Source organism: Mytilus trossulus, chromosome 10, assembly GCF_036588685.1.
Source record: "Mytilus trossulus isolate FHL-02 chromosome 10, PNRI_Mtr1.1.1.hap1, whole genome shotgun sequence".
Taxonomy (NCBI): domain Eukaryota; kingdom Metazoa; phylum Mollusca; class Bivalvia; order Mytilida; family Mytilidae; genus Mytilus; species Mytilus trossulus.
The window spans coordinates 17593120-17607567 of NC_086382.1; the positions used below are offsets into that span (position 1 = coordinate 17593120).

Here is a 14448-nt window from a genome sequence, read left to right on the forward strand (position 1 = left end):
TTTATCCTGACTTTTTTTCACATAAATTGTTATCCTGAGTTTTTGTTTTGCAAGTGTCTCATCCTGCCTTTTTTTTTAACTCAAAACTCTTGTCCTACCTATTTTTTTCAAATTTCATCCTAGCCCTCCCATAAAAATCAAATGGTAGCTCCCTTACCATAATTAATAGTTATCCCACAAGGATGCTGTTTGTCAGTGTAAGACAGTGACATAACACTGACACACCAATTCCGAATGGGATAACTATTTTACATTCCAGCTCATTCAGATAAGAGAAAAAAAACATTTACATTTACAATTCAAAAGATCTAGTTTAGAATGCCACACAACCATTAAAATATACTTTATATATTACTATATGATGTATACCCTTTATGACCCCCGAACAAGATGAGTAGATATCAAACAATGTCAACTTGCCCCACTTGCCAATTGGCCCATACTATATCCCACTTTACAAAAAAAATTGCCCTATTCTTGTTTACCGACCCACCCCTCTATTGAAGTGTAAAATCAAATTGAAGAATCAGTCTGAAAACTCACTTATTAACGAAAAAGGTTTAAACCCCAATGAATTAAGGTCTGCCAACTCAGCCCACTTTAAAAATCTTGCTTCCTTAAGTATGTTAAATAACTGTTAGTTCGTATCCAGTCGTCCTGGTACCGTGTAGTGGTATGTGTCGTGGCTTGATATGCCAAAGGTCTTGCATGAGTTGGAATCCCAGCATATAGTCCATATACACTGGATTTTTTCGACGTGAATTTTGATAGATATTCTTCTCCGTATAATTAATTAAGTTTTATAGTGGATTTGACATTCCTGCCAAAATGTTACAGAACAAAGGAAAGCATGCACAACAAAGAAACTCAAACTGGGGTGATCTGGTAGGGGTGATCCGTCTCAGATCACCCCTGTTAGAACAAAGGAGCTGGGATGTAATCTTTTGGTATTACATAACACTTGTATGCAATATTTCTGCAGATACAGATACAGATAAAAAAAAAATTGAATCAGATAATGATTGCCCCATATTGCATGAAACTGGCAAAACTTCCAGTGAATAAACTTATAGACAGACTAGCTGAGGTTAACAATTATTAATTATTAATTCTTTTAATAACAATATTCTAAACATGCTAAATAGTATATCTGATGAGTTAATATTTTTAATTCTAAGTTGCTTAGTGAGTAGTTTCAAGTCATGCACTAGTGATTGTCTTCATGGACCAATGAGTTAGGTTTGTTATAACCGTTTAGGTTTTACAAGTTTGGGTATGACAACTCTCTCTTCTTTATAATGATTGGTTCATTAAGTCACATGTCTTTTTTGGAGGGAAATTCTATTGTCTTGGTTAGAATTTGCTTATATCTTGAACTGAGGGGTGCTGATATAGTTTGTACTCATATTTAATGGACATCTTTGATTTTATAAATAAAAAAGGTAAGTTTTCTATAACATGTTATACATTTGTAATATGTCATATTTCAACATATATATAACTAATATGATTTTATTGCATAAAAAAAAAATATGGTCAAAATGAAAGATTCTAGATATTTTGAAGGTTAAACATGTCAGGAATAATTATCAATTTGCCAAGTTTTGTGAATCAATTACATCAATTGTGGAAAAATGTTTGAAGTCATGTTCCAATATTTCTGGTATCGGGTCCATTCACCCTGAGTTCGTTTGCCCATTTTGTTGGGGGGGGGGGGGGGGGGGGGGGGGGATAAAAACTTTAAACATCGTAATCATTAAAAAAAATATTAGCACACAATCATTTTGTTAGACAAATTACATAATATATCTCGGTTTAAAAGTGTATAAACAAAACTTTTAGCAGCAACAGTCATGATTATGTTTTTATTGCAGATATTGAACCAGACTAAGATTGTACATGATGTAGTACCACAAGGGTTCCAGAGTTTTGTTTATACAGGGCATTTGTACCTCATACAAGGTAGGTTTACATTCTGTTTATTGTCTCGACTTGAAAATTATATAAATCAATAGTACTGACGTCACGCTGTGTTTCTTTTAATTCATATATTGATGGTCAATATGAAAATGATATGACACCACACATAACACAGAATGCTTCAGTGGTTCCCTATATAATCAACCAAATTTTTCCCAAAACACGGAACCCTCCCCGCCTTGATTTGCCTATGACTGGTTTACTTTTATAAATTGTGACTTGCAATTTAAATAAAAAAATGTAGTTTTTTATATGCCCCACCTATGCTAGTAGAGGGGCATTATGTTTTTTATGCCCCACATAGGATAGTAGAGGGACATTATGTTTTCTGGTCTGTGTATCCATTTGTTCACCCGTCCATTCGACTGTTCATTCATTAGTCTGTCCTTCCCGCTTTCTGACAGGTTACTTAAGTTTTTGGTCAAGGTACTTTTTGTCGAGCCTTCGACTTTAGTCGAAAAAGCGCGACTAAGCATCCTACATTCTGTCCGTGTCGTGGTTGTCGGCGGCGTCCACAAATATTCACTCTGTGGTTAAAGTTTTTGAAATTTTAATAACTATTTTAAACTATACTGGATTTCTACCAAACTTGGACAGAATCTTGTTTATGATCATAAGATAGCATCCAGAAGTAAATTTTGTAAAAATAAAATTCCATTTTTTTCGTATTTTACTTATAAATGAACTGAGTTTTTTTCTGCAGGGAAACATTACATTCACTCTGTGGTTAAAGTTTTTTGAATTTTAATAACTTTCTTAAAATATCCTTGGTTTGAATCAAACTTTGGACAGAAACTTGTTTATGATCATAAGATAGTATCCAGAAATAAATTTTGTAAAAAAATAAATCCATTTTTTCCGAATTTTACTTTCATTTTGACTTTTAAATGGACTTAATTTTTCTGCGGGGAAACATTACATTCACTCTGTGGTTAAAGTTTTTAAAATTGTAATAACTTTCTTTTACTATCCTGGGTTTGTACCAAACTTGGACAGAAGCTTATTTATGATCATAAGATAGTATCCAGAAGTAAATTTTGTAAAAAGATAACTCCATTTTTTCTGTATTTTACTTTTAAATGGACTAGATAAATAGAATTTTACCGACCGTGCGAGGGCTGAAAAGCTAGTCAAGGTCGTTAAACACTTCCATATATATAAATAGAATTCAAAAGCATTGTATGATTTAGAAAATTCATAACTTAACTGGATTTTGCCGTACACTTTTTTTCGTCTCTGCAGAAGATGATAAAATTAACAAACAGTTGAGTTTACCTAGATATGGTCCACTCAGGTACACAGTTTAGATAACCAATTATTTTCAGGTATCTATTGTCCATCTAATGTCCATGTCAATTAAAAATGCTCATTTTAATGTTTACCTGTGGGGAAGTTCTCAAACCTGTTTCCCAACTTAGTTTATTTTGGCACCTTCTGGAGGAATGAAAAAAAGTGCACGGCAAAATCCTGGTAAGTTTTTGTTTTTCTAAAACATAAAATGTACTTAAAATTCATTTATCTAGGGCATGCTATGCCTGAATTTTTTTACAGATGCGCAGGTTTGTCTGTACTCAGAGTAAATTTTGAGGTAAAAATACGGCCATTTTAGCCATAGGGTCCACATGAACCTTAAGGTTCCACTAAAGTCAAAATATAGGACACTTCATAAACATCTAAACTTTGCCTGTATTTTTTCAACCTATAATGAATAAAGTCATAAACTATGAAAACATATGTTCATTTAAACATACTTTACATATACACACTGTGTAAATTGTAAATAAACTTGAAATTGTTATGTTGTGGCCAAACCGGTTCTTGGGGTGAACACTAAATTTTCAAAAAAATCTGCAGGCCTGCAAGACGACTTAATTTGCTTAAAATTGGTATGGATGAATACTGTAACATGTAATGCAGGGCAAGCTAATGCTGATTTGTCACATACATATGTTTTAATGGCATATTTGTCGAATTTCTGTATTGTACCTTCCATATTAGTTCACTTAGTTACATGAAATTAACTGAAACTCGAAAATCAATACCTTTTATAAAAAATCAACAATGGTTTGCCCTGCATTACATGTAATATTATTCGTCCATACCAATTTTAAGCAAATTAAGTCGTCTTGTTGGCCTGCAGATTTTTTTGAAAATTTAGTGTTCACCCCAAGAACCGGTTTGGCCACAACATAACAATTTCAAGTTTATTTACAATTTACACAGTGTGTATATGTAAAGTATGTTTTAATGAACATATGTTTTCATAGTTTATGACTTTATTCATTATAGGTTGAAAAATACAGGCAAAGTTTAAATGTTTATGAAGTGTCCTATATTTTGACTTTAGTGGAACCTTAACATTAAATACAGTCTGCAGTTAAAGTTTTCAAAATGTTTGTTAGATTCATTAACTATCCTTGATTTTTACCAAACTTGGACAGAAGCTTCTTACATTCAAAAGATAGTATCAAGAGGAATATTTTTATTGATTTTTTCCCTCATTTTTGTTGAGCCTGCCATTTCCAGCAAAAGTAGGCGAGACACTGGGTTCCGCTCAACCCTTACAAATTTTTGATGAAGTTGAAGTCTAATCAACTTGAAACTTAGTACACATGTTCCCCATGGTATGATCTTTCTAGTTTTATTACCAAATTAAAGTTTTGACCTTAATTTCACAGTCCACTGAAAATAGAAAATGATATTGCAAATTTCAGGTTAAAGTTTTTGGTCTAGGTAGTTTTTGACACACATTCTTGTTATGTTATGTCATATCTTATTTTAATTTGAGGTTTACAAAGTATGCAAATATTTACTTTAAAAAATATGTTTTAAATTTATGATATATCTAATATGTTATTAATTTCAAATTAAATAAGATATCTCATTGAAAATACAACATATATTTTAAATTGATAGGATATCTTAAAAATTGAACGATATGAAAATGACTTCCAATGCACAGGACAGGGATATTAACCTGTCTTCATTTATCTGGCACATCACATACCTACTATTCTGATTGCAATGTAATAAACTTTTGTACAGGCCTGTGACTTTTGATGCAATAGGTAGACATAGTATTCCTACATTGTGTCATCAGCTTCCTCCACAAATATTCACTCTGTGGTCAAAGCTATTGAAATTTTGACAACTTAAATTTTTGTTAAAAAAAAAAATCTGTTTAACCGTAATTTATACTTATAAATGGTCTTATTTTTTTCTGCCAGTTAACATTATGGACATTAACTCTGTGGTTAAAGTTTTTTAAATTTGAATAACTTTCTTAAAATATCCTGGATGTCTACCAAACTTGGACAGAAGCTTGTTTATAATCAAAGACTAGTATCTAGAAGGAAATTTTTTGTTTTTCCAAACATTATTTATAAATGGACATAGTTTTTGTCGAGCAGAAAGTCTGACATAGGGATAGTAATCTGGCGGCTACGGGGGAAGCAGTGGCGGTGTTAGCTAACTTTTTAAAAGCTTTATAGTTTAGAATGTGGAAGACCTGGATGCTTCATGCTTTGTATATATATGCCTCATGTTACGAACTTTCTGACAGTCACATGTCCAATGTCTTTGACCTCACTTTCATGGTTCAGTGACCACTTGAAAAAAAAGTTCAGATATTTTGTAATGTTGAATTCTCTCTTATGATAAGTAATAGGATAATCATATTTGGTATGTGCATACCTTGCAAGGTCCTCATGCTGGTCAGAAAGTTTTCATTTCATGGATCAGTGAACAAGGTTAAGTTTTGGTGGTCAAGTTCATATCTCAGATACTATAGGCAATAGGGCTAGTATATTCCGTGTGTGGAAGAACTGTAAGGTGTACATGTCCAACTGGCAGGTGTCATCTGACCTTGACCTCATTTTCATGGTTCAGTGGTTATTGTTAAGTTTTTGTGTTTTGGTCTGTTTTTCTTATACTTTATGCAATAGATCTACAATATTTGTTGTATGGAATGATTGCAAGGTGTACATGTCTAGCGGGCATCTGACCTTGACCTCATTTTCATGGTTGTGGTCAAAAGTTAAGTTTTTGAGTTTTGTTCTTGTTATCTAATACTATATGCCATAGGTCAACTATATTTGGTGTATGGAAATATTTTATGATCTATATGTCAGTCGCACAGGTTTTATTTGACCTCAACCTCATTTTCATGGTTCAACGTTAAGGTTTTGTAATTAGGCATATTTTTCTTAGAATATGATAGGGAATAGGTCAACTATATTTGTTGTATGGAAGCATTGTTATCTGTTCATGTCTGCCTGGCATGGTTCATCTGACATTGACCTCATTTTCATGGTTTATTGGTCTTTGTTTAGTAATCTTGGTTAATGTTAAGTTTATTTGACAGTTTTTAATAAAGCTCTATACTTAGGACTATCAACATAATATCAATGATTAGTAAAGAAGGCGATACTTAGGACTATCAACATAATATCAATGATTAGTAAAGAAGGCGATACTTAGGACTATCAACATAATATCAATGATTAGTAAAGGAGGCGAGACATTTCAGCGTGTGCACTCTTGTTCTTCTAGATAACATTACATATAGTCTGCAGTTCAAGTTTTTAACATAACTGAGCTTGGATTTTTACCTAACGTACTTTGTTGAACCTGGGACTAACAGCAAAAGTAGGCCAGACACTGTTTTTTCATTTAGTCTAGTTCCTATGTACGAGTGGTAGATCCAGAAATGTTCATCAGTGGGGGCCCATTGAATGCCTAAGAGGGGACTCGCTCCTGTCAAGCTTCAGTGATTCCCTATATAATCAACAAAAATCTCCCCAGAAAATAGGGCCCCTTTTAATCCACCTCTTTGTACACACATTTTTACCTTTTGGTCCCCCTTCCCCCTCCTCTTATTCCCCTTTTGGATTTATCTGACATTGACACAACTTTCCCAGATTGGGGACTGTTAGGTGCTTCTCACTAACATGTCTAACCCCACCACAATATGTATGAATGTGTATGTCCCAAGTCAGGAGACTGTAATTCAGTGGTAGTTATTTTTGGCTGTTTCACATATTTGATTTTTTGTCCTGCCTTGACTGAGTCAAAAAGTGAGACATAGGTATGCTGTTTCCGGCTTGTATTAGGTTGTGATTAGATCAATTTATGGGGAACCACTAGTGGTAGGTCAATGATATTTGGTATGCAGTTGTATAGGCATTGGCATATCTCATTTTCATGGAGATTTTTTTACTCTGCCCCCTCAGTCATGGTCTATAGACTTTGAAAATTAACATGTATTAGTTTGTGATTAGGTTAGTTCAAGGGGAACCATTAGTGGTAGGCCAATGTTAATTGATGTTCAGTTGTTTAAGCATTAGCACATCTCATTTCCATGGAGAATATTTGGCCCGCCCCCTCAGTCATGGTCTATTGACTTTGAAACTTTTGCTTAGTTTACATGTATTAGTTTGTGATTAGATTAGTTTAAGATGAACTGCTAATGTTAAGTCAATGATATTTGGTATGCAAATGTATTAGCATTTGAAAGTATCATTTCCATGGAGATTATATAGCCCCACCCCTGATCATGGTTCATTGACTTTGAAACTTTAACATAGTTTACAAGTTATGTTTGTGTTCAGGTTTGTTTAAAGGGAACTTATTTTGTACTTTTATTAGGGCATTAGTTTTTCTCGTTTGAATTATTTTACAATGGAAATTTTGGAGCCTTCTATAGCTGACCATATCGTGTGGGCTTTGCTTATTGTTGAAGGCCATACTGTGACTTATACTACAGTTGTTAATTTCTGGTCATTTGGTCTCTTGTTGAGAGTTGTCTCATTAGCAATCATACCACATCTTTTTTTTTATAAAAAATTACCAATTCAAAATGTATCAAATTAAACTTTTCATATGAATGGCTGATTAAACTCAAACAAAAGGTATAGGAAGGTGTGGTATGAGTGCCAATGAGACGACTCTCCATCCAAATAACAATTTATAAAAGTAAACCATTTTAGGTCAAGCATACTTTAGGAATAATAAATGTTATTTTTACTTTTCAGTATGTTGAGAGAAGTTCAGAACAAGCTATTATGTTTGAAGAGGAGTTGTCAGCACGTCATCTTTGAATAAAGTCAGTTGTATTAGAAGTGAAGCATAAACAGAAATGAGACATTTAACAAATAATTCAAAGACTACATGGATTTTATCTGGACTAGCATTTGTATGACCCAAATGTGGTATTTTTCATATGAAGACTTACAAGGCAATTAATTTGCTGTGGCAAACATGTGTATATATTTGACATGTTTAAAGACTTGAAGAACTTGGACTGCCTCCTTCAGGTTTCAGTAGAATTGGTTTAAGACAGTAAATTCTGAGTATGAATTGGAAAATTTTTGCTCATTTCTTATTTTCTTTCTTGAAACTTATTACAAAATAAATTCTTATATACTAATTCTTGAAATTTACAAGTTTATTTTTAGCCTGAACGTACAACTCAATGCACTGGTTATTCACACAGAAAACTACATTTATCTCTCAGCCATATTAAAAGAAAATGATAAATGGTAGGATTTCAAATGAGACAACTATCCTTAAAATAAATGCCAATGATCAAAGATAATGAATACCTTATAGTGTATCATGGATTCCATACGAAAGAGAGATTACTATATAAACATATTTTATATAAGGTATCTTATATACTTTATAAGATATCTTATAAATTATATATGATATCTCCTATAATATATAAGATGTCTTATACAATTTATAAGATATCTATGATATCTTCTATATTATAAAAGATATCTTATATAATTTATAAGATATCTAATAAAGAAAAGCATTAACTTTATAAGATATTTTATATAGTTTATAAGATATCTCAAATAGTTTAAAAAGATATCTTATATAGTTTATTAGATATCTTATATAATTCATTAGATATGTTATATAGTTCATGCAATATCATACATAGTTTATGAGATATCACATATAGCTTATGAGATATCATATATAGTTTATAAGATATCTTATATAAAATATGTTTATAAGATATCTAATAAACTTAAGAAGATAAAGTATATGTACTATATCTTATATACTACATAGGATATCTTATAAACTATCTTATAAACTATATAAGATATCTAATATCTTCTATATTATATAAGATATCTTAGAAAAACAGATTATATAAGATATTGTATTTGCTATATGAGATATCTTATTTATTTTATGAGTACATTATATTTAAGATATCTTATTAATTATATGAGATATCTTGAAATTGGAATAAATAGTAAAACAGCTTGCCATATAATAAACTTATAACAGTTCATTGTTAGATAGATATGAGTATGTGGTACGAGTGTCAATGAGGCAATTCACCATCCAAGTCATAATTTGTAAAGATAATGATTAAATAAAATTGAGAATGGAAATGGGGAATGTGTCAGAGACAACAACCTGACCATAGAAAAAAACAACAGCAGAAGGTCACCAACTGGTCTTCAATGCAGCGAGAAATTCCCAGAGGCATCCTTCAGCTGGCCCCTAAACAAATATATACTAGTTCAGTGATAATGAACGCCATACTAATTTCCAAATTGTACACAAGAAACTAAAATTAAAATGATACAAGACTAACAAAGGCCAGAGGCTCCTGACAGGCGCAAAAATGCGGCGAGGTTAAACATGTTTGTGAGATCTCAACCCTCCCCTGTATTTTGAAACTTTCTTGTTTTACTCTATAGTTGAGTTGCTGTCACACTGTGTTTACCAGAATGCAACATCTTATTCAATCCTAAAATTAGATATCTTGTATAGAAAAGTTATTTCACTTCTTAACACAGGCAACTTGGAATCAAGGTTTTTGTTATTATTTCAGTTGTTACATTTAAAAATTATTTTCAGTGTCTTACATGAAAAACCTGACAACATTATGTATCAGTTAGCATTGGATACTTGTGTACACGTATGGGAAGTTAAGTCGCCTTCTGTGTTTAGGGTTCACAGATACTATACCTCTGCTGTAGGGATAGTAACGTCCCCTACCATACGTATCAAGTATCCATTCTTACTGATACAAACTGAGAGTGAGGAGGCTCAGTTCGACTGATGTGCGGTGGCTCAGTCTGACTGATGTGCGGAGGCTCAGTCAAAACATTTTTGCTTTTACGGTACAAACTGAGCGAGGAGGCTCAGTCTGCATGTGAAGCTCTGTAACATGCTTTTTTAAAAGGGGAAATGGGTATTTTAATTGTTTTTATCCAAATTTTAATTTTGGGTATTTTAATGTTTTTACTGATACAAACTGAGAGTGAGGGGGCTCAGTCTGCATGTGAAGCTCTGTAACATGCTTTTAAGGGGAAATGGGTATTTTAATTGTTTTTATCCAAATTTTAATTTGGGGTATTTTACTGTTTTTACTGATACAAACTGAGAGTGAGGGGGCTCAGTCTGCATGTGAAGCTCTGTAACATGCTTTTAAGGGGAAATTGGTATTTTAATTGTTTTTATCCAAATTTTAATTTAGGGTATTTTACTGTTTTTACTGATACAAACTGAGAGTGAGGGGGCTCAGTCTGCATGTGAAGCTCTGTAACATGTTTTTAAGGGGAAATGGGTATTTTAATTGTTTTTATCCAAATTTTAATTTAGGGTATTTTACTGTTTTTACTGATACAAACTGAGAGTGAGGGGGCTCAGTCTGCATGTGAAGCTCTGTAACATGCTTTTAAGGGGAAATGGGTATTTTAATTGTTTTTATCCAAATTTTAATTTAGGGTATTTTACTGTTTTTACTGATACAAACTGAGAGTGAGGGGGCTCAGTCTGCATGTGAAGCTCTGTAACATGCTTTTAAGGGGAAATGGGTATTTTAATTGTTTTTATCCAAATTTTAATTTAGGGTATTTTACTGTTTTTACTGATACAAACTGAGAGTGAGGGGGCTCAGTCTGCATGTGAAGCTCTGTAACATGCTTTTAAGGGGAAATGGGTATTTTAATTGTTTTTATCCAAATTTTAATTTAGGGTATTTTACTGTTTTTACTGATACAAACTGAGAGTGAGGGGGCTCAGTCTGCATGTGAAGCTCTGTAACATGCTTTTAAGGGGAAATGGGTATTTTAATTGTTTTTATCCAAATTTTAATTTAGGGTATTTTACTGTTTTTACTGATACAAACTGAGAGTGAGGGGGCTCAGTCTGCATGTGAAGCTCTGTAACATGCTTTTAAGGGGAAATGGGTATTTTAATTGTTTTATCCAAATTTTAATTTAGGGTATTTTACTGTTTTTACTGATACAAACTGAGAGTGAGGGGGCTCAGTCTGCATGTGAAGCTCTGTAACATGCTTTTAAGGGGAAATGGGTATTTTAATTGTTTTTATCCAAATTTTAATTTAGGGTATTTTACTGTTTTTACTGATACAAACTGAGAGTGAGGGGGCTCAGTCTGCATGTGAAGCTCTGTAACATGCTTTTAAGGGGATATGGGTATTTTAATTGTTTTTATCCAAATTTTAATTTAGGGTATTTTACTGTTTTTACTGATACAAACTGAGAGTGAGGGGGCTCAGTCTGCATGTGAAGCTCTGTAACATGCTTTTAAGGGGAAATTGGTATTTTAATTGTTTTTATCCAAATTTTAATTTGGGGTATTTTACTGTTTTTACTGATACAAACTGAGAGTGAGGGGGCTCAGTCTGCATGTGAAGCTCTGTAACATGCTTTTAAGGGGAAATGGGTATTTTAATTGTTTTTATCAAATTTTAAATTTGAGATATTTTACTGTTTTTATCTAAATTTTAATTGGAAATATCTTATTGTTTTAAAAGGGACTGGGTATTTTATTTGATTTTATCAAATTCTAATTGGGAATGTTTTTTCCAAATAGGGGATGTTTTACTGTTTTCAGCATGTGAAAGCTCTGTAACATGCTTTTAAGGGGAAAAGGGTATTTTTTTTTATTTTATCAATCTATTTTGGGAATGGGGGACAAAGGGAATATTTTACTTTTAAGACTTAAAATTTAACTTGTACAAGAGACTTGTTTTTTTTTTTGTTGTTTTTTTTTATTTAGTAAAAATGTTATGCCCCCAAGTCAAATCAAAGACTTAAAAACTGGTACTCCAAAAGGAAAAGATAAGTGAACTAACTGTGGGCATTTGTCTTGGTGAACTAGCACCTTAAAGTCCAGCTAACCCACAGGCCAGCTGGCTAGTACAAGCAGACAGGTTTTTAATACCATTTGGCATTTTTAAACTTTGGCATTTTTCATTTGGCTTTTTGCTTTATGTGTTTTGAACTATTTGGATTTTTATACCATTTGGCATTTTTCATGTATGTTTTTTTTCAACATATTTTTTCATCAACACACCCAAACACTTAAAAATGAAAGTTAAGTATACACTTTTGGCATTCATAATGTTTATCAATCAAGGTAGCATTCTATTTTTAAAATTTACATTACACAATTTGGCTTTCTGTAACTTTGGCTGTTAATCTTTTGTATGAATGCTATGATAACCATTATGTGTAGAAAATAAGACTACATTCCTAAAAGTGGCTCAGGATCATATTTTTATGTTTGGTATCAAAATTTCCTTCATATTTCTAAAATTTAAGTTCTTCCATATCTGGTACATCTTATAATATCATATTCATCTACTAACCAAATTTTCTCATAGGGACTTAACACGAGGCATAAGGGGTATTATAGGTGGTAGGTGGTTGGTGGTTAAGGGTGTCATGAAAGTGTGAACGAGCGAGAAAGAGAGGGAGAAAAATAAAAAGATGGGGAGGGTGAGGGTATATGAATGTAATTGGAATTTAGAGAGGGAGGACATCTGTGAGAGAATGTGATTTCATAGTAAGGGTAGGATGTACTAGTCTAATGGAAGTGCACTTTTTCTGTTTTGTCTCATGTAGTTTGTGTTTCCTTCATCAATCTGATAACTTTAAATATTGAAATTGCTGCCGTCTAAAATTTAACAAGTTAACAGCCTTTCTTGTTACTGTTTGTGTGCTGCTTATTTATAACTATTGTAGCATTTCTCAGTTACTAGATAGAGTTGTAGCTTTTCATCAGTTTTAGCAGCAGCTAAGTGTATCCTGTCTATTTCGGATTGACCAGGTTGTGAGACTCAAACGTGTTTTCTTTGATTATGGAGACATTTTCTTTTCTTCCCATAAGCTGATAAGTTTCTATTTTAATCATTTACAGGCTGACCAAACATGATTTTGCACAAATTTAATAACGGCTAGGATAGTTATATAACTGTTGTTCAACTACTGAGTCTGTTTTTGATATGCTCTCTAAATAAATGCATGTGGCATATTTATATATAGTATGCTAAACTGTTGGTAGGTTGGGATTGAATTTTGGGAAAAAAAGCATTTTTATTGTATCCAGACAATAACTTGTGGAACGTTGTATGGGTCTCTCTGAAATTACACCACAATTTTCCATACCACAAAGGGATGGTTAGGACTGGCTTTAGAGGGTAAAGACTCAAACTAGTTAGGATTTAGAGGGAAAACAAGTTCTTAATGTTATGTTTGAATTACCTCCCTCAAACTGCTTTTAAATCAGTATAAAGAAATGTTGTACTGTCTTGAGGTAATACATGTAAGCTGTCAATTTATTTTTAGAAAAAAGTACAAATTTACTGAACTCAGAGGAAAATTCAAAACGGAAAGTCCTTAATCAAATGGCAATGGTGGATTGAATCTTGTTTTATAGCTAGCTAAACCTCTCACTCATATGATAGTCAAATCAAACTCCATTATATTGACAAGGATTTGTGAACAAAACAAACGGGCATAAAAGGTAAAAATGTCAAAAATACAGCAGTCAATACAGAACTTACTCATTCAAACTGTAAACAGCAATAATTTCCATTAAAGTAAGATCTACAAATAAGTCAACATGACCAAAATGGTCAGTTGACCCCTTAAGGAGATATTGCCCTTTATAGTAAATTGTTAACAATATTTTGTAAATTTATATCTTTTACAAAAATCTTATCCTCTGAAATTACTAAAACAACTTTAACTAAACTTGACCACAATCATCATTAGGGTATCTAGTAAAAAATGTGTCTGATGACCCCAACCGCTAACCAAGATGGCTGACATGATTAAAAATAGTACATAGGCTGAAATGCAGTTTTTGGCTCATATCTCTGAAACCAAAGCATTTAGAGCAAATCTGATATGAACAAAACTGTTCATTAGGTAAGATCTAACTGCCCTGAAATTTTCATAAATTTTGTAAGTTATTTCAAAATATTTCCCACTGTCACTCCTGGGCCAAGTTCATTTTAGATAGAGATACTTGTAAGCAGTAAGATTGTTCAGTAAAGTAAAATCTACAAACACATCACCAAAACACAATTTTGTCATGAATCCATATGCGTCCTTTGTTTAATATGCATATAGACCAAGGTGAGCGACACAGGCTCTTTAAGGCCTCTAGTTCTATTTA

General features: G+C 32.6%; 1 long non-coding RNA gene across 1 annotated transcript; it reads left to right on the plus strand.

The window, feature by feature from the left end:
• Nucleotides 1-585: 585 nt before the first annotated feature.
• On the plus strand, nucleotides 586-8311 carry LOC134686965 (uncharacterized). The gene is made up of 3 exons (XR_010101709.1): nucleotides 586-1442; nucleotides 1875-1962; nucleotides 8013-8311. It is a non-coding gene; the product is annotated as an uncharacterized LOC134686965 (long non-coding RNA).
• The last annotated feature ends 6137 nt before the right edge of the window (nucleotides 8312-14448 follow it).